At 37.7% G+C, this 20906-nt stretch overlaps 2 non-coding genes and 1 pseudogene across 2 annotated transcripts; all 3 read right to left on the bottom strand.

The window, feature by feature from the left end:
• Positions 1 to 5250: 5250 nt before the first annotated feature.
• On the bottom strand, positions 5251 to 5446 carry LOC114170884. Its single transcript, XR_003601244.1, has one exon. It is a non-coding gene; the product is annotated as a U2 spliceosomal RNA (small nuclear RNA).
• Positions 5447 to 7942: 2496 nt separating this feature from the next.
• On the bottom strand, positions 7943 to 8138 carry LOC114170878. The gene has a single exon (XR_003601238.1). It is a non-coding gene; the product is annotated as a U2 spliceosomal RNA (small nuclear RNA).
• A 978-nt stretch (positions 8139 to 9116) lies between these two features.
• On the bottom strand, positions 9117 to 9224 carry LOC114170893 (annotated as a pseudogene).
• Positions 9225 to 20906: the final 11682 nt, after the last annotated feature.

Here is a 20906-nt window from a genome sequence, read left to right as displayed (position 1 = left end):
TTGCCAATCCAACCATACTGGGAAATAAATCATATTGTTCAGCCCCATTTCATCTTTGCTACGAGACAAAGCATCAGCTCCTCGATTCTCTTTCCCCAGCTTATAAACTATCTCAAAATTGTACCCCAAGAGTTTTGCCACCCAATTTTGCTGCCCTCCCGTTGTAATACATTGTTGTATAATTGTTTGAGACTTTTTTTATCAGAAAACACAGTGAATTTCCGCCCCAACAGGTAAGGTCTCCAATGTTGTACTGCAAGTGCCACCGCCATCAATTCTCGTTCATATGCTGACTTAGTTAAGTTACGGGGACTCAACGCTTTGCTGTAGTAAGCAACAGGTCTCTTGTGCTGCATTAAGATAGCCCCAATTCCTGTCCCGGAAGCATCACACTCCAAAAAAAATTCGTCATTAAAGTTTGGTAATTGCAACACAGGTGCTGTAGTAATCCTCCTTTTAAGCTCCTCAAAAGCTTCTTGGGCCTTTTCATTCCACTTGAATCCATCCTTTTTTGTCAACTCCGTGAGGGACCTTGCTACCTTACCATAATCTTTAATGAATTTACGGTAATATCCCGTAAGCCCCAAAAACCCGCGGACTCCCTTCACATTCGTAGGGATAGGCCAATCAATAACACTACTCACTTTATTTGGGTCAACCGCAACTCCTTGTATCGATATAATATGACCCAAGTATTCGATACTTCCTTGCCCAAACGTGCACTTTTCCTTGTTCGCAAATAACTTATTGGCCCTCAACGTACTCAACACCTTTTCTAGCAATTGCAAATGTTCTTCCCAGCCCTTACTATATATGAGTATATCATCAAAAAATACCAATACTCCTTTCCTTAGCCAATTGCGGAATACTTCATTCATAAGTGCTTGGAAAGTGGAAGGGGCATTCATAAGCCCAAACGGCATTATGAGATATTCGTAATGCCCCTCGTGTGTTCTAAAGGCTGTTTTCGGGATATCCTCCTTTCTCATCCGCACTTGATGGTAGCCCGAACGAAGATCCAATTTTGAGAAGAATTTGGCCCCATGTAATTCATCCAAAAGCTCTTCTATCACTGGAATAGGAAATTTGTCCGGTATCGTGGCCTTATTTAGTGCTCTATAATCCACACACATGCGCCACTTGTTGTTTTTCTTCTTTACTAAAATAACTGGGCTGGAATATGCACTTTGGCTATGCCTCACATGACCCACCTCCATTAATTCCCTCACTTGTTTCTCAATTTCATTTTTCTGGTGATAGGCATAACGGTACGACCTCACGTTAATGGGACCTTGCCCTGGTTGAAGGTTGATACTATGTTCCTTCGCACGTACAGGTGGCAGCCCCTTGGGTTCATCAAACACCTCCGCAAAATTCTGCAACACATCATTTAGCACACGTCTCTGTTCTTGGCTCAACCCATCTTTTTTTATTTCCCTTTTTTCCTCCAACAAGCCAAACATTGACACCAACAACGAATCTTCACGAGGTGCTCCTTTTAACACTCTCTCTCCTTGATCCGTTTTGACTCTCATAATCTGCCTTTTCCAATCCACCGTAGTTTCCCCTAATGTGGTCAACCAAGACATACCCAATACCATATCCATGTCCTCCAAATCGAAGAGAAAAGCATCAAGTACAAATTTCCCTTCATCGAATGTCACCCTCATTCCGCGACATACACCTTGAGTTTCAGATTTATGCCCGTCTCCCATCAAAATTTTCATGTGTTGCGTCCTTTCCCATTCCCAACCCAAGGCTTCAACCAACTTCCGTGAGATAAAGTTGTGGGTTGCCCCACTGTCTACTAGAAACATCATTGGGATTTCACCCACCTTTCCTCGCAACTTCATCGTTCGTGGTTGTTCCTCCTTCCCTTTCGTCATAGAGTACAAACTCAATGCAGTACATGCCCCTTCGACATCGTTAACGTCATCTGCAGTATCTTCTATTATCTTCTCTTCGTTTTCTTCGCATTCGACTCGTATCTCCTCATCAATCATTATGACCCGAAGTTGTTTAACGGGACACTGATGGAGCGGTCCAAATGAACCTCCACACTTAAAACATAAACCCTTCTTCTTTCTTTCCAACAACTCCTGATAAGAAAGGTGACGAGCCCCTCTATCCTTGGGCCCATTTTTGCTGTTCTCACCCCCATCATTTTGTGCACTTGGGCTTGACCCTTTTCCTCCCCAACTTCCATTATTCTGCCATGGGCCGGTTTTACCCAACACATGAGAAACGGGTCGAGTTCCAAGTTGGGTCTTTCCCTCTCCACGTGTCTCACCTCTTCCCTGCCACCCCCTGCTCCTACCATAGATTTCTACGTCAATAGCACGAGCTACATTCATCATTCGTCCCCTGGAAAGAGGATTCGCAACATGTATACTTCGCATCCTTGCCCGGAGTTCGTCCTTCAATCCATGTGTAAAGTACGAGAAGTATTGCTCATCTTGCATACTAGGCACCTGAGCAATCAGACACTCGAAGTTTCGAATGTAATCCTCCATAACCCCAGTTTGCTTCAACGAGGTCAATTGATCATAAACACTTCCTTCTCCCCTTCCACCATACCTCTCCAATAACTCTCTCTTCAAGTCCTCCCATGACAGATTTTCATACTCATTTAACAGAGATTGAAAAAAATGTATCATACCCCCTTCCATACAAAGTTGAGCAAGACTCACTCGAACAGCTTCTCGTGTCTCTTGAACGTTGAAATAAATTTCAGCCCTAGCAATCCACCCTGCTGGATCTTCCCCATAAAACGATGGTAACTCAATTTTCTTCATCGATTGACGAAATTCCTCCAAATCGTCTCCTTCGAGTTGTCTCAAACTTCGATTCCCACTGGACTTCACTGTTCCAGTACTCGACTTTCCTTTTGTTACTGATCCCTGGCCTTCACCTTTTTCCTCAAATTCCTTCGAAAATGTTGACATGAGATTGAGCAGCTTCATCTGATTTTCAGCGGCCTCCTTACGTAACGTTTCCATCTGATTCTGGTTCTGCAATGATTGTGCAACAAGCTCCTCAACTATGGCTTTGAGCTTGGTGACTTCTCCTACTACAAGATCTACTCTCGCATCTCCCGGCTCCTCCGTTGCTGGTTCTCCCTGAGCATTGTTTCTCTTCGGTGGCATTGTTTCCAGATAAAAGAATTATCCGGCAGGTCGGACCACTTAATAAGTATTTAAATTGCAAGGATAAAGAAACCAAAAATTGAGAAATAAATGCACTGATCCAGTTTAATTGAAAACAAGAAAATACAGAAGGATAGGAATATCCAGCTGCCCAGAGCCAAGCTCCTAAGAAGCAACCACAATGGTCCTCCTCCAAAAATGACCATACCCCCTCCCCTTCTTCTCTCTCTTCTAACCAACTAATAGATACCACTTTTATATTCTACGTTGCAGCTTCTTGTTAGAGTCGTGATGAAGGTGGGACTTTGTCACTTGAGATTAGGTTGGAGAGCACAATCATTTTTCTTGTATTCTTCTTTTTGTATGTATTGCATCCAATAACATGTTTTCCTTCTGGTAGAGAACTCACTATCCAGATGCCATTCTGTTCAAGGGCTATTAGTTCTTCTGTCATTGCTTTCTTCGAATGTTCATACCATGAAGCATCTTCATAAGATTCTGGTTCAGTATGTGAGTCAACAGAGCAAATAACCTATTTGAAAGAAGATAGTCTTCCATAGAAACGTGATCCTTAATACAATATCTAGTTTTCTTTTCAGTTTTAATAGCAAATGAAGTTTGAAAATCTTGTAAATAAGCAGGAACATTTTTGTGTCCAGTAGACCTTCTAGGACAATTTTGCTCTGACGCAGAATCAAAAGCTTGTTCAGTATCAATACTATCAGATTTATTCAGATTATCAGGATCATCAATGTTCTGGGCATGCGTTATATGGTTTTCAGAATCAATGTTATCATTTAAGTTTTTACTCTTATGGACAGTAAGATCAAAATCATAATCCTTTATTTTCTCAAAAACAGGTGTAATCATCTTGTCAATAGAATTTTCCTGAGAAATGGTTTTGGAATGAAATTTATCTTCATAGAAGATAACATTTCTAGAAATATGAATGCAATGGGAATTTAGATCATATACAGTACAATGCTTAACATTTGGTTTGAACATGAGGAACATACCTATCCTTGTTCTGGAATATATTTAGTCCGATTCACAGAAATAGTAGACATAACACAAACATCCAAAAACATGCAGCTGCTTCATATCAAAAGAATTAACATATATCTCGTATTTCCATTGTCAGGATTACTATTACCCAGAAACCCATGTTTCTTGAAACAAACGAACTCACTGTGTCCTCCAACCTTTTTCCAGTAGGTACGAGTAGTAGTTGTATTGTTGATCTTATTCTCAGTTCCATTGAAGAAATTGTTCCCTCCATTTTGCCTCTCGTGTTGAACCACATAGGAAAAGATCTTTGAAATGGATGAAATTGGGTCCATACATGAGAAGTAACATTGTTGTATTGCTTGTTGAGGCCCCTCAAGAATTGCATAGCATGATCCTCAATCTTTCTCTGATGAATGGTAGTTGTGGGACTCTAGCACAGGTGACACAAGGGAGATTGCTGGGTTCTCGCAGGAAAGTAAAAATTTTTCCTAAATGTTGTAGATGAAGGATTGGTGATGGAATTAAGAGTTCTTTAAAAGATTGGTAAGGCTTTGAACATTGTTGTCACTTGAGTTAGAAGCCACACGTCAAAAACCAAAAAAGTGATGGTTCACTCTTGGAGTGGGCGTGCCAACAAATTGCACAACACACAGCCCAACCAAGCATGATTAAAATCTGCATTAGATAAGTCCTACCCCAACAGCAAAAAATTGAATTAGTTGCACTACACATTCACAACTATATGAATATAAAAAAGATGTAAAGATCATTTGTGACCATGACATCATAAAAAAAATTGGACTGATCTAGGTGAGATGAATCATTTCCTTGATGCAGTGCAAATCAAAGGCGATGCTTGAGAGTCACTTAAGGCAAAAGTTAATGAAGATTCTAAAACAAAATATAATAAAGTTTGTAAGCCAAATTATAGTAAAGATTGCAAAATCAGAAAAGTTTGTGTGTCACAGCTCAAAGCTAGCATATTTAACAAAAAGGCAAGGTTTTATATAAAGCCAGTGCAAGCTATTAACTCATAATATATAATACTTAAGGCACAAAGGCAAATAATATTATAAAAAGCTTAAAACTGATATAGGAGGGATGCACCAATCCTTTGCAAAAGTGCAAAATAAAGGAGATGCTCAAGTGCCACAGTAGCAAGCTACTGCATATAACCCTTTCCCGTAAAAAATAAATTTAATATCATGTGAACCAATGGCCCACATATCAGATATTAAACTGATAAGAACAGATACTACACTTGATCTTAGCCAAAAGGCCGAGAAAGGTATGCTTTGAATTGAATATGGATTCTAGTTTTATATTCTAAGCTGGAGTTTCTTGTCAGTGCCCTGACGAATGTGGGACTTGGGAGATAGTTAAAACTGTGAAACTGATGTATGTGTTCAAACACACTCGTCCTTGGAGAAATAACTTGTTTGAATATATTTTTAGTTATTATGCTGTTTTTTCAATGCACTCTCTAAGTTCATAATGTCAATAAGAACTTAGGGATGAAATGCTTGACTCAAGTTCGAAGAGATTGAATCCAAATTACTTCTGAAACATAAATTTTAAAAAAATTATTCTTTCAGCTATGTTGTTCAGATTTAAGATAAAACTTGAACTATTTTAGATAAAGCATATTATATAGAGCATCATATTAATTGTAATGATCCTTTTGTAATTATCACTGTCTTTTTGAAGTTGATCTCTCACAAATACACAAAGGGGCGCTTATTCATACACAAAGTTGAGCTCTATTGCCTTTTGTAATTTTTCTTGAAAGAATTTCTAATTCTTTAAATAAATGAATTACTCTCTTAAATTATCTCATCCAAACATAAAGTAAGATGACATGTTTGGATGAGGAAATTAAAAGAAAATTGAAATTGAGAAATTTTAAAAAGGTATTTCAAATAACCAAAAAATTAGAATTGTAAATTCACTGAACAAAAAAAGAAATTGAAATTCTCCAAGTTGTGAAATTGGTCATTAGTTAGGACATAACAATTCACAAGTACAAAAGGTCGAGTCGAGTCGGAGACGAAAGTTGAGTTGGGTTGGTCCGAGATGAAGGTCAAGTCAGGCCTGCTCGGAATGAAGGTCATGTGGAGCTGACTCGGGACAAAGGTCAAGTTGAGCTGGTCTGTGACCAAGGTCGAGACGAGTCAACTCGGACCAAAGGTCAAGCCAAGTTATCCTGAACCTAAAAAGAAGACAACAGAACTTACTCTATTTGACTCTTTGATTAGGTAGTTGCATAGAGTTCCTCACAAAGATCACAATTACGGTTCTTGATCGTAAAAAAGGAGAAGAACGAGTGAGAGACAAGCTAAAGAGAAGTTAGAGAGATTTTAGAGTGTTTGGTTGTAGAGAGATCGTGGTTTTATAAAAATGAATTTTAGTTATTAAAACCTTTATCTAACTTAACCCTTTAATATTAAAATATTGTAGTGTTCTATTTTTAATAAAACCACCAATACTCTTATACCGTTTTACATTATTCGTGAACTATTCACCACCACCCAAAAAGCTTTGTGACCTTACATTATCCGTGACAAATGGGTAACAAATCCATGGTAATGTCATCCCATTTCCACTTCGACACCTAAAATTGTTGCATCGTACCACCTAATCTTAGATGTTCCACTTTGCTTTCTAACCCACTGATCTACAATCATCTCTCAGCAGCATCCTTGTTTAACTTATCATTTGTAGAAACACAAACTCCTCCCTTTGAACCTAAGAACTTCATCTTCTCTCGTCTTGAAATCTCTAGCTTTACCGGTGCCTAAGAGCCTTATGATAAATCTCAAATTAAAATCACATGATGACCTTTCCTTAACCATTTTAAGGAATTCATTAGTTATAAACATGTGCCTGCACTAATAAAACCTCTTCACAACTTTACTCCAAGCTTAGATCCCTAACTTTTATACTACCACTCCTTTACCATCAAACCAATAACTTGAATCCTTTTTCAGCTCAGAGCATCTACTATCACATTTTTACTTCTAAGATGACACCACTCCAAAGAACATAGTCTTTAAGAACTCGATTCACTTCCTTCGTCTTAAGAAAAATTTAAGATTTCGCGTCCGCATTAGTTTCCATTTCCTAATTTTTTGATCGAAAGATTGACGAGGTCCTAATTTCCTCCCAATCTCACATCAATGCTTGGAACCCCACATACCATTGATGGATTCGTTGCCCAAGAGGAGGTAAATATGAACATAGATTTTACTCAAGATCAACAAAAACTGAATAAGATGCTTATTATGTATCAGTCTTTTAATTGTGTTAGCTTAGGAATGTAGCTTAAGATTTTCTTACGAAAGTAGAAAAAATAGGCAATATAATGAATTCAAGTTATTTGAGTTTCTTTTAGCAAGGGACTTACGTAATGCTTCATAAATGTGCCTGAGTAGAAATCATTTAATCATTTGATTGTCCTTGTTGAAAGTAATCAATGGTAAGCTGAACTGTAGTTGAATTTTGTGAAGTCAGATTTATGCATAAGGATTTAAACTATTTGGAAAACGTAAAATAGAACATTTTAATGTGGTTGCAACTTCAAAAAACTGAACTGAACTTCTCTTTGTGTGCATACAAACGGAAATTAGGAGCAGTCTGAATAAATATATGTCTGAGTAAATATATAAAAATGGGGAGTAGAAGAATTTTGAGATTGAGACTCTAACTTCATCTTACAACAATTAAGGTATCTTCTAGCTTTGCATTTTAAAATGGAAAGACATTACGAGGACTAAAAATAAACTGGAATAAGAGGGTGCACCCAGCTCTTGCAATAGTGCAAAACAAAAGCGATGCTCAAGAGCAACAGTAGCAAGCCACTGCAATTGGCCCTTTCCCTAAAAAAATAAATTTAATATCGTGTGAACCAATGGTCCACATATCAGATATTAAACTGATAAGAACAGATACTACACTTGATCTTAGCCAAAAGGCCGAGAAAGGTATGATTTGTTTTGACTATGTATTCTGCTTTTATATTCCAAGTTCCAGTTTCTTGTCAGATTCCTGATGAATGTGGGACTTTGTCACTAATTTGATATAACCATAGGAATATAATTTTACAGTTAAACCAGAATTTATGTATTATTATTCAAATCTGATACTAATAACTGACTTACAACACATTGTATTATTTACAGATAATTTACTTGAATATAAAGTTATAATTTATGTTTGTTCTTTTTCGGTGCTCAAAGGATGGTTTTGAATGCCCAAAATTGGAAGGAGAAAGTTTTTCTAAAAAAATCAGTCGCTGAATCATTGTTTAGTATTGTCTAAAACAAAATAGCTTTTGATGTTTGGTCCTAAGCAAGGACTTGACAGTTTGAACAGTGTTCATGTAGTTTTAAAAGACCTTACCAAATGTAAAATTTGAATACAAGTTTTAGCTATATTATTCAATATTTTAGATAAAACTTTATTACTTTTAGAAAGGAGGAACAAATCACCAAAGATTGATCAATAGAACTTTATGGTTGTGAAGTCTAAAAAAGTTGATATACATAAAAGATTCGAGAGAGCTATTTGATATGACTAATAAGTATATCATTATAGTTAGACTCAAAAAAGTGTGTCTTTGATGAGAGGTACTGCCTCTCATTTGGAAGAATCCAGAAAAAAAAAAAAAAAAAAAACTTTGTTTGACAACACATGTCTCAAAAATTTTACTTTTTCATCTAAAACTTTCATTTTCTTATGATTTTACGTACAACTTTTTGCTCCTATCAGACATCAAGTTCAACATTATGTGTTATTTTGTGTTTTGAAGAGCTTCATGGTGTGGTATAAGATGTTTATATGCTTGTATCCACCTGGGGAAGAAAAAAAGCAAAGACAATGTATCCACTAAAATAAATTTTGAACAACTCTAACTACAGCAAGTAAACATCTTTTCTTCTTATCTGTAAACCAAATTAACTGACTAGAACATATATAAAAAATTAATTTAACATCGTGTGAACCAATGGTCCATATATAAAATATTTAACTGACAAGAACAGATACTATACTCTTAGCCAAAAGGCCGAATATTCCGAACTACATCTTTTTGTCAGAGTTCAGATAAATGTCGACTTTGTCCCTTGATTTAGATGCTTCTGGAAAGTGCAAAATAATTTCAGAATTAAATCACTCACAAGTGAGTTCAAATGATATTCTTCTTTATAGTAATAGTTTCCTTGGATCTGTTATTGGCTACTATTGTGTTTCATTTTCATACTATCTAAAGAAATGAAAATGATAACAATCCAGTTTCATCGATCTCACATGTTTGTAGTGAGGAAGAACTACAGAACTATGTTGAGTCTCAGATACCATAGTTCAACTGTTTTGAAAAGGATGCAATAAACTGTTGAAGAAGTTCAAAGCAAAACAGTCTCATCTGTTCACTCTTGCAAACATTTCATCACTTATTATATTATCTGTTTTTGATGGTAAAATGTTTGGTTTAATTTCAAAATAACAGAGTGTCAACTATTATTTAATAGAGAAGACAAAGCAACAACTTATTGAATCTACCTTCCCACAGCATGCCATGATTTGTAGTGCATAATGAATTTTTGGTGTTTATCCAACACATTATATTGTTTCCTTAGGAGAACCGAAAACTGTGAACCATGTCCCAATTTGGCCAGCTAATCGTCCAAACTTATGAAAATGGGATAATTTTCCATCAACCAAATACATGGCAGCTTATAGTACTTGTGAAATGTCTAATAGAAATGTTTACAAACAAAGCCTACATTTTGTAAGATATACACGAAAAAACAAATATATAATCTAAGCAATAAAGTTCTCACACCAGCAAGATTCATATTAAGCTACTTCTCACACTGTTGTTTCATTTTCTTTACTTTAGGATGTAGGATATAATTACCATAAAGTTCGTTGTTTAACCGATCACAGCTTTAAAACAATTGTCTTCTTTTCTTTTGTGTGGAATATAGGATAATTGGATGAATTTAGGAAAGACACAACGTCCTAATTTTTACTCTACTATCTGGCATAGAGTAAACATTTGAAACTGTTCAAATCTTGTAGTTCTGATCTTCCTTTGCAACTTTCTAGTATTCAGAGAATGTCATTTTCTAGTGTCTTTTCATAACCAGAATTTTTGTTACTACTAAAAACTGAACTTCCATTATGTTTCTATGTTGGACATTTTGATGTCCTTGTGTGCAATACACTCTGAACTTTCAATATCTATGCACCGTGCCAAACATTATTCTGCATACACACTGAACTTTCGATATCTATGCACCGTATATGAAATACATCAAACATTTTGCATATATATATATATATATATATATATATATATATATATATATATATATATATATATATATATATATATATATATATATATATATATATATATATAAAATACGGATATTCAGTTCGCTATTATGCATCTTGTCAAATACACATATATTCAATACATAAAATTGTTGGGACCAAACATATTCGCTTGATGGTGGCACCTTTGTCCATCAAGGATTTTGCTGCTCTGGTAGAGAAGGCCATAGTAATGGAGAAGATGAAGCGTGAGGTGGAAGGTCAGTGCCCACAGCAGCCACAGCCGCCTCAGAGGATCGGTGGACCATCTGGGTCCAGGCCCAGACATGAGGAGCGGAGGAGACCGTATGATAGACCACACCATCAGCCTCAGGGGTCTAGGAGCTTTTCTCCTCAGCAGGGCCGAGTTCGGTGTTACACATGTGGAGGACGCCACCCGAGGTACGCTTGTCCGCGTAGGGAGGGTTACCTTAGGTGCAACAACTGTGGCAAGGAAGGCCACTTTGGGAAGGACTGTCCCAACCTTGTCAGGGCAGCGACACGCCCTCCAGTTCAAGCACCCCATCAGCATCAGGGGAGAGACAGAGGCAACAGGCCTCAGGCGACAGGCAGAGTCTATGCCATGACCGGAGCTGAGGTTGCAGGTTCAGGTAACCTTGTTATATGTTATTGTGTGATTTCTGGGATGAGATGTTGTGTGTTATATGATTCTGGAGCGACACACTCTTTTGTGTCAAATGCATGTGTGGAATGGTTGGGTCTGCCGATGCGCGAGCTGCAGTGTGAGCTTGCGGTGTCTACTCCGACGTCGGGTTTGGTCAAGACATCGTCCTTATGTGCTAGGTGCCTAGTGGAGGTAGAGGGACGCAGGTACAGGGTGAACTTAATTTGCCTACCTCTACAGGAGTTGGAGGTGATCTTAGGAATGGATTGGCTCTCTGCCAATCGCATTCTGATAGATTGTCGGGAGAAGAAGTTGTTGTTTCCCGACTCAGAGGAGCCTGAGTTAGTGTCTTCTCAGGGTGTTATGAGGGAACTACATGATGGCGCGCAGTGCTACATGATCTTCACACATATGGAGGTGGAGAGAGGAGAGGCAACGTCAGTGATACCGGTGTCCAGGATTTTGGGGATGTATTCCCGGAGGAGGTACCAGGATTGCCTTCCAGTAGAGAAGTGGAGTTCTCTATCGATCTAGTGCCGGGGACAAGTCCAGTATCGATGGCTCCCTACCGCATGGCTCCAGCAGAGTTAGTTGAACTCAAGAAACAGATAGAAGAGCTGATGGAAAAACAGTTCATCCGACCCAACACTTCGCCTTGGGGAGCACCAGTGTTGCTGGTAAAGAAGAAAGATGGGAGTTTACGTCTGTGTGTGGAGTACCGGCAATTGAACAAGATGACAATCAAGAACAAGTATCCACTCCCGAGAATCGATGACTTGATGGATCAGTTGCATGGGTCATCGGTGTTCTCGAAGATAGATCTGCGATCGGGTTATCATCAGATTTTGGTGAAGGCTGATGATGTGCAGAAGACGGCCTTCAGATCCAGATACGACCACTATGAGTATGTGGTTATGCCGTTTGGTGTGACCAACGCCCCGACAGTGTTCATGGACTACATGAACAGGATCTTCCGGCCCTTCCTAGATAAGTTTGTCGTGGTCTTCATAGACGACATCCTTATCTACTCCAGGACTCAGGAGGAACATGCAGAACACCTGAGGTTGGTGCTTGGTGTTTTGAGAGAGAAGCAGTTGTATGCCAAGTTGTCTAAGTGTGAGTTCTGGATGGATGAGGTTCAGTTTTTGGGGCATGTGATATCTGCTCAGGGGATTGTTGTGGACCCAGCAAAGGTCGAGGCAGTGGTAAAGTGGGAAAGTCCTAAGTCAGCCACAAAGATCAGGAGTTTTGTGGGCTTAGCAGGCTACTATAGGAGGTTCATAGAGGGATTCTCCAAGATAGTGACACCTCTGACCTTGCTTACTCGGAAGGATCAACCTTTCACTTGGACAGATAAGTGTGAGGAAAGTTTCCAGGGGTTAAAGAGAAGATTGATTAATGCTCTGATACTAGTGATTCCGGACGTGGGGAAACCGTTTGAAGTCTACTGCGACGCGTCTCATCTCGGACTTGGTTGTGTCTTGATGCAAGAAAGGAAGGCAGTGGCGTATGCTTCACGACAGCTTAAGGTGCATAAGCGTAATTACCCCACTCATGACCTTGAGTTGGCAGCGATAGTATTTGCCTTGAAGATCTGGAGGCATTATCTTTACGGTGCTCAGTTTCGGGTGTTCAGCGACCACAACAGTTTAAAGTACTTGTTCGATCAGAAGGAGCTGAACATGAGGCAGAGGAGGTGGATGGAATTCCTAAAGGATTATGACTTCGAACTCCTATATCACCCGAGGAAGGCAAATGTGGTGGCAGATGCTCTGAGTAGGAAGACGGTACATACGGCACATCTCATGATAAAAGAGGTAGAACTACTGGAGAAATTCCGAGACATGAGGATACAGGTGGAGTTAGGGTCCGAGTCCATTAGGTGTAATACCCTTACTATATCTAGTGACTTCTTGGACTCGATCAGAAAGAGGCAGTTGTTGGATGCTGGTCTGAACAGAATTAGAGAACAGCTTAGGTCAGATGAGGCTAGAGATTTTACTTCGGGTGATGATGGTATACTGCGGTTTCAGGGTAGGGTATGCGTACCTGATGATGCTGAGGTGAGAAAGTTGATCCTTGAGGAAGGACACAAGAGTCGTCTTAGCTTGCATCCTGGCATGACTAAGATGTACCAGGACCTCAAGGAAACTTTCTGGTGGCAGGGGATGAAGAAGGATGTGGCACAGTTTGTATCCGCCTGTCTTACTTGTCAGAAGGCGAAGGTGGAGCACCAGAGACCCGGGGGAATCCTACAGCCTTTAGAGATACCAATGTGGAAATGGGACAGCATCTCCATGGACTTTGTGACTCATCTTCCACGGACTTTCAGAGGACATGACACCATCTGGGTGATAGTGGACCGATTGACCAAGAGTGCCCACTTTTTGGCGATGAACTTGAGAATGTCTATGGCCAAGCTGGCCCAGTTGTACATTAAGGAGATAGTAAGACTTCATGGAGTGCCCTCGAGCATAGTTTCCGACAAAGACCCGCGGTTCACATCCCGGTTTTGGCAGACGTTACAGAGTGCTATGGGTAGCAAGCTCACTATGAGTTCAGCGTATCACCCTCAGACCGATGGCCAGTCTGAGAGGACAATCCAGTCGTTAGAGGATTTGTTGAGGACATGCATATTGGACCACCTGGGAGCTTGGGATGAGGTACTGCCTTTGATTGAGTTTACCTACAACAACAGTTTTCATGCGAGCATTGGCATGGCGCCATACGAGGCTCTTTATGGTAGGAGGTGTAGGACTCCTCTTTGCTGGTATCAGGATGGAGAAGCGGTGTTGGTTGGACCCGAGTTGTTAGAGCAGACTACCGAGAAGGTGAGGATGGTGAGAGATAGGATGCAGGCTTCCTAAAGTAGGCAGAAGGCCTATGCGGACCGCAAGAGGAGGCCTTTGGAGTTTGCAGCGGGAGATCATGTACTCTTGAGGGTGACTCGAACCACGGGCGTGGGAAGGGCTCTCCGTTCAAGGAAGCTTTCACCTAAATTCTTTGGCCCGTATCAGATCACGAGGAGGATCAGACCGGTGGCCTACGAGATAGCTTTACCCCCGCAGTTGGCGAACCTTCATCCGATGTTTCATATGTCACAATTGAGGAAGTATGTATTCGATCCGGCCCACGTGTTGGAAGCTGAGAATATATAGATCAGGGAGGATCTCATAGTGGAAGTACCACCCATCGCTCTTGAGGATAGCAAGGTTGAGGAACGTCGTGGAAAGACCGTTAGTCTTGTTAAAGTCATCTGGGATCGGAGGACGAGTGACTCGACTTGGGAGTTAGAGGAGGACATGAGAAAATCATATCCACATCTGTTCACCTGGTGAGTCTTTATTTTCCAGGTCGAAAATTTTTGTTGTTGGAGGGAATGTAAGGCCCATTAAAATCTTGTTTACGTAATTCTGTCCTTAATTTTAAAGGCTGCCCTGCAGCAGTGGGCCTAAAGGCTGGCCCATGATATAAGAACCCTTCGCGTTGCCCTAATTCCACATCTTTCATTCATTTTCAGAAAACCAGCCGTCACCCCTTGCTTTCACAGGACGCCCTGCTAGGGTTTCTCCCCATGCTTTCTCAAGCTAGCTCCAAACCAGTTCCCAATCCACGTAAGTGCCCTTTTCTAGATCGTTTGAGTTCCAGTGCTTTCCTTTGTATTTTCACCGTTAGGGTTTCGTATTAATCCGCCATTGTCCCATGTACCTCCTATTTTTCAGCTCTTTAGTGTGTTCCGAGGGTTGCGGTGCTAGTGTCGTGTCGGTAAGGCTTCAGTTGGCTCTGTTTCCAGGTAGGGAAGCTAGAACTCACTGGTGTACTTTGTTTTCGCTGCTGTTTTGCTTTTGTGTTGAGAGTCCTTGGTTGGTTTGATGTTCTGAAGGTGTGTATTGGCTTGATGTGTTGTTTTGGACTAGTGGGTACGACTGCTCCAGGAAAACAATGGCGAGACCTGTTAATCTCGCCCGAGCGAGCCAGTCTCGCCTAGGCAAGATGAACAGGGAGCTCGCCCAGGACTTTTGCGCGAAAGGTCACCCAGGCGACCAACTTGACTTTTGAGCGAGCGAGCATCTCGCCCAAGCAAGAGGGGTCTCGCCTAAGCGAGATCCCGCGAGTGCTTCTGCTCCCTTTCTCGAGCCCTCGCCTAGGCGAAGGGGGAGCTCGTCTGAGCGAGCACGTCTCGCCTGAGCGAGACCCCTCTGCCTGAGAGAGGTGCTGGGCGAGACAGTGTTGTGTAGAGGTGTTTGTTTATTTCTGGATGACCTGTTTTGAGTGGGTAGGGATGTTATGATGTAATTTATGTATATAATGGAGCATGAGGTATATGTAGCAGGATTCATGAAATTTAAATGATGGGTTTGGTATGAGTTTTGGCATGAGAACTAAATGAGATTGGTATTACTAAAGTGACATGAAAATGAGATGAGTTGTATTTTATGAACATGAATGGACTATGATGAGTTGGAATGGGTTGGACCTGGAAATGTGAAATGTAACGACTTTAAAGGTTGACATAATGAATGCACCCTTGCATGGTGAATCTTATTGGACTGTATGATTGTATTTTGTCTGTGTCAGTGCATAATTCCTTGGGGTCTCTAGGTGAGACTTTCAGGGTCGCGCTTCAGTGGTCGGGACGTAATTCCATGGCCCCTGTTAGTGGGTGTTCATGGTGGTGCCCCATCTGTATAACTGGGTAAGGATTCAAGGTAAGGTTGCATCCTGACACTCTGAGGAGCCAGTTAGTCTCACCTAGAGCGGACTGACTCTTGTGGTGAGGGTAGCAGGAGGCCTGAAATCCATTAAGGGCTAACCTTGTGGTGAGGGAAATTTGATTCATCATAACACTTGTATTACATAGCTCAGGATCGAGCAGCTCGGGGGTGAGCAGAGGTATCCACCACAAGTGCAAGCATCCACTGAATCCGACTAAGTTATACGTATCAGGATGAGTCGAGTCGAGTCGTAGTGTAATGATTGAGAGTCATAACATGTTTGGTTGATGTTTGAATATTGAAAGCCGAGAAATATATTTTGATTGTATGATAAAAGTGTTGTTGGCTCTAGCTTACCCTGTGTATTGTATGGTTGTCTTGTATGTGGTTCTTCTTTCTTGCGATGATCATTAATTTAATTGATGGGAGCAGATGGGCGAGGTTCCAGAAGTCAGCAAGGAAGTGGAGATTCTGCTGCATAGTCCACGTGGACTAGTTGTTATTTTCTGCATGAGTTCATTTAGGGTTGCGACCCATGTATCTGTTCGTCCTTAGTTTTATGCACTCTGGTTAACTTTTTCTCTAGTTTCTTTTGGGCATCGTGGTGTGCCATGGGTTGTATGGAGTTGATCTCAGACCGCGTTTTATGTTATCTTTATCGTGACATTCCTTTAATTTCACGTACTTAATTAAATGGGGTGTTACACATACTCATCCCAAAACATATAAAATATTTTTAACATTCATGATTGAAACTAATTACTTCATAATTGGCTATTGATTCTGTATAAACATTTGTTCATACACGAGGTATAATTATAGTATGCTTCTAACTAAACAATAAACTCGAAGATAGAATATATATATATATATATATATATATATATATATATATATATATATATATATATATATATATATATATATATATATATATATATATATATTTATATATATATATATTTATATATATTTATATATATTTACAGAGTTTTCGTTACAGGACAACTTGATCTTTTCCATTTCTGTTTTTGTTCGTTATCAGATAAGAGATTGATTCAAGTTACTTCTGAAATACAACTCACTTAAAAAGGATTCATACTAAGTTGTGTTATTCAAAATTTACATAACACTTCAGTCATTTTATACAATATTATTGATCTCTGACAAATGTTTTTATGATTGAGTATTTTCTTTTATGATTGAGATAAATGTGATTTTTTTTTGTTTAAAAAAATAAAAAATAAATATATACATATATTTAATAATTAATTAAAAAATATAAATATTTTTACATAGTGAAAATAATGAGTTATTTTACTGTAATAATATCAATTAAAAATAATTTACACGGACCTCATTATCTGTTTAACAATAAATAGAATCATAAAATAAAATTGTGATATTTTTTTATTAGAGAAAAACAGAACAAAATAGAGGCACAACGAATTATTTGGAAAAATAAAACTACTTAGAACATAATCGCAAGAGAAAGTGAAATAGGGCTTTGAGAAAGACCAGGGGCTTCTTCTTGCACCCGACTTTTTTATTCGCGCACTCCCAATTTTCCGAAAGGATGAAAGTATCCTTTGACTAGGTAAACACCACATCTCAATTCCCTTCTCATTTTCTCTATAGAACCTCTAAGGTTGTTAAACCAGAGAATTTATGTAAACTCGTGAAAATTCAGTAACCGTTTCAAACTCGTTAATTTGTTGAAAAGTTTATTTCTCATCAAACACGTCAAATCGTTCTAAATTCACTAGTTTAACCAAGTGAACCGAGTCTAATTCGATTCTACCAAGTTTACTTTAAAATGTTAGAAAATAACGCACATTTTCTATAATCAGATTTAAGGAAACAATATAAGTGCGGAATAATCATACACAAAATTGATAACGGAGTTCAGCCAATTCTACCTATGTCTCCGGATTGATGCAGATCTTTTATTTGAAATAGATAATGACAAAACACGTGTATACAAAACTTTCAACTCAATTAACCTAGAAAAATAAAATATTTTTTCTCTCTCTCTCTCTCTTATTTTTCTTTTCTCGTTTTTGGAATTCATTAGTAAAATTCTATGTAGGAGTATTTAGACATGCATGTATCATTTCTTATCCACACAATTAGTTTTCTATAATTAAATGTTATATTAATTTATAGGTTTTCATCTTTTCAAGAAAAGAGAATGCACTCCTCACGTATGGTTTGACCAATTCCAATAGAAAACAAAAATGTTTACTTAAGAATTAAATCGGAAGCCAAGATTAGGAACGTAAACTCGTCTGAGTTAGGGAGTTAACTCACGAGTTTGATAACCATGCTCACCTTCCACCTCCTACACCTCTTCCCTTTATTTCTCCACCGCGTTTAGAGATGTGATTCAACTGTGTTTAGAAGTGTGATTCGACGGTACACTGGATTTCAAAATTCAACTTTTTCAGTGTACACTGGATTTTGAAATTTAGTTTTTCAACGTACACTGGATTTCAAAATTCAGTTTTTTCAGTGTATACTGGATTATGAATTTCGAAATTCAATTTTTTCAACGTATATTGGATTCTAGATTTTGAAATTCAGTTTTTCAACGTACATTGGATTTCGAAAATCAGTGTACCCTGAATTTTGGATTTCGAAATTCAATTTTTGGGTTAAATATGTTTTTGGTCCCTTAACTTTTAGTGAATTTTGGAATTAGTCCATTTTGAAACTTTGGACCAATTTAGTCCTTAATCTCTCGGAATATGTGGATTTAGTCCTTTTAATCAAATTTTGTTAGGTTTATTTGATGTTTCGTACACATGTTAGGATTCTATTTCAGTTGTTTATACTGTTTGACACAATTTTGCTTTAATGTTAAGTCAAATACTATTGTGAAACGCACTTGAAATGTCAAATAAACTTAACAAAATTTGATTAAAAGGACTAAATCCACGTATTTCAAAAGATGAAGGACTAAATTGGTTCAAAGTTTCAAAATGGACTAATTCCAAAATTCACTGAAAGTTAAGGGACCAAAAACATATTTAACCCTCAATTTTTTTAGCGTACTCTGGATTTTGAATTTTAAAATTCAATTTTTTCATCGTACACCATATTTCGAAATTCAATTTTTTCAGCGCCTACCAAATTTACAAAATTTGTTTGTGTAACTTCGTCGATTTTCGAAATTCAGTGGTGTTTTTGGTTGGATGAACCCAATTTCAAAATGGAGTATGTAAATGTTTAGATTTGATTAAATTCATTTCAAAATGATTTGTTGTTGAATGTGTTGGGAATAATCCAAGTGAGTCAAAAAGTTCCACATTGGATAGAATAGACAAAGTTTAACACTATATAAGAATAAAGACCCATAACATCATGGGTAAAAGTAATATATAAGCTAATAGTGGTATCAGAGGTCTTATATGTGTAAGACTAATGTCATATAACCATATGAAACCACAATCTCTCAATGATTATAACTATAACCCAATAGGATGGAGAATGGAGAAGATTATCGGAGGACATCATCTATCTAATTAACAAGCACATCACAAAAAAAAAAAAATAACATAGATTCAATTGAAAAATATAATTTTCTTTTATACTTAAAATATCATATAAATTTATTAGGAACTCAAATTTTCAAATTTATTAACCAACTCAAAACTTAATTGAAATATTTATAAAAATATTAAATTATAAAATTATATAATTATAAAAATGACATATAATCGAAACTAGCAAAATAACGGGGCGTGATTAGGGATGGCAAAAATATCCGTGCCTGCGGATATCCGCGGATAAAATCTGCGACGGATAGTTACTACCCGCGGGTAGGGCTATTTTAATACCCGCTTATAAACGGGTCGGGTACGGGTATCATACTATCCGTACCCGCGGGTACCCTTACCCGCAAAAAATTAAAATTAAAATTTAATTTGTATTTTATTAAGTTAAAGTTAATTAAAATTAAAAATAATAGTATATTTTATTATGTCAAATTTAATTATAATTATAATTATAATTTAATTTATATTTTATTTTTATAATTTTATATTAAAAAATTTATAAAATACGTATTTTTTTAAATATTTGCGGGTATCGGATATCCACGGGTACCCGCAGGTTTTAAAAATATTCGCGGGTATTTTTTAAGCGGATACCCGACGAATAAACGAGCGGATAACAGACGATTTTTTTTTTGCGGATCGGGTTGCGGGTAGGCACTATCCGTGCCCGACCCGACCCATTGCAGGCGTGATTCACATCACTAGACTAATAATTATATCACCTAATTAATAAAAACCTAACTCAATTTAAAAATTTGAAAATTTCCATAACCCAATAATTTACAAAAAATTATTAAGAATTCATTTGAAAATTTTCAAATTTATTGACAACCTAAAAGTTTAATTAAACTTACTTTTCTAAAAAAATAACAAAATAAGAAAAACCGGCAAATGTGTCAATTTTTTCAGCCGCGGGCTTCATTTTAGTAGAGTGATTTGATTTATTTTATCCCCTTTCTTGAAAGAATACGAATTTTATTTTTTAAAAAGAAGTTAAGTATATCTATTTTAACAGTAAAGACACTATGAATGTAACTTAATATGATTATAAGTGAAGTAAATATAATTTACATTTTATAAAATCCAAATTAGAGGTTAATCAGACGCCTTTTCAAGACCTCTCTTGCATTCCTTACCTTCTTAAACAAAACTATAATTAATGCAATACGTCGTGCTCTTTCATAATTTTTTTAATTCCTAAAATAACAAGTGGAATATTATATATTAAGTTCTTTATTTGTGCAATTTACTTTTTCCTTTTACACAGAATCTCATGAAAACTTATTGATTATTTACATGATAGTAGAAAATTGTTGAATTAAAACTTCGGTGTAATATACGTTTTCTGTAACCAAAATAAGAGTTTTTACATAATTATCAGAATAAAACTATAATATGACCACCAAATAAATTAATGATGAAAGAGGAGAATTCTGAAATTATTCTTCTTCCACAAAAAAACATTCTAAAACTCTAGTTT

This window comes from Vigna unguiculata, chromosome 11 (genome assembly GCF_004118075.2).
Source record: "Vigna unguiculata cultivar IT97K-499-35 chromosome 11, ASM411807v1, whole genome shotgun sequence".
In the NCBI taxonomy this organism is placed as follows: Eukaryota; Viridiplantae; Streptophyta; class Magnoliopsida; order Fabales; family Fabaceae; genus Vigna; species Vigna unguiculata.
The sequence above is the reverse complement of the archived record's forward strand: the minus strand, read 5'-3'. Positions and strand labels throughout refer to the sequence as shown.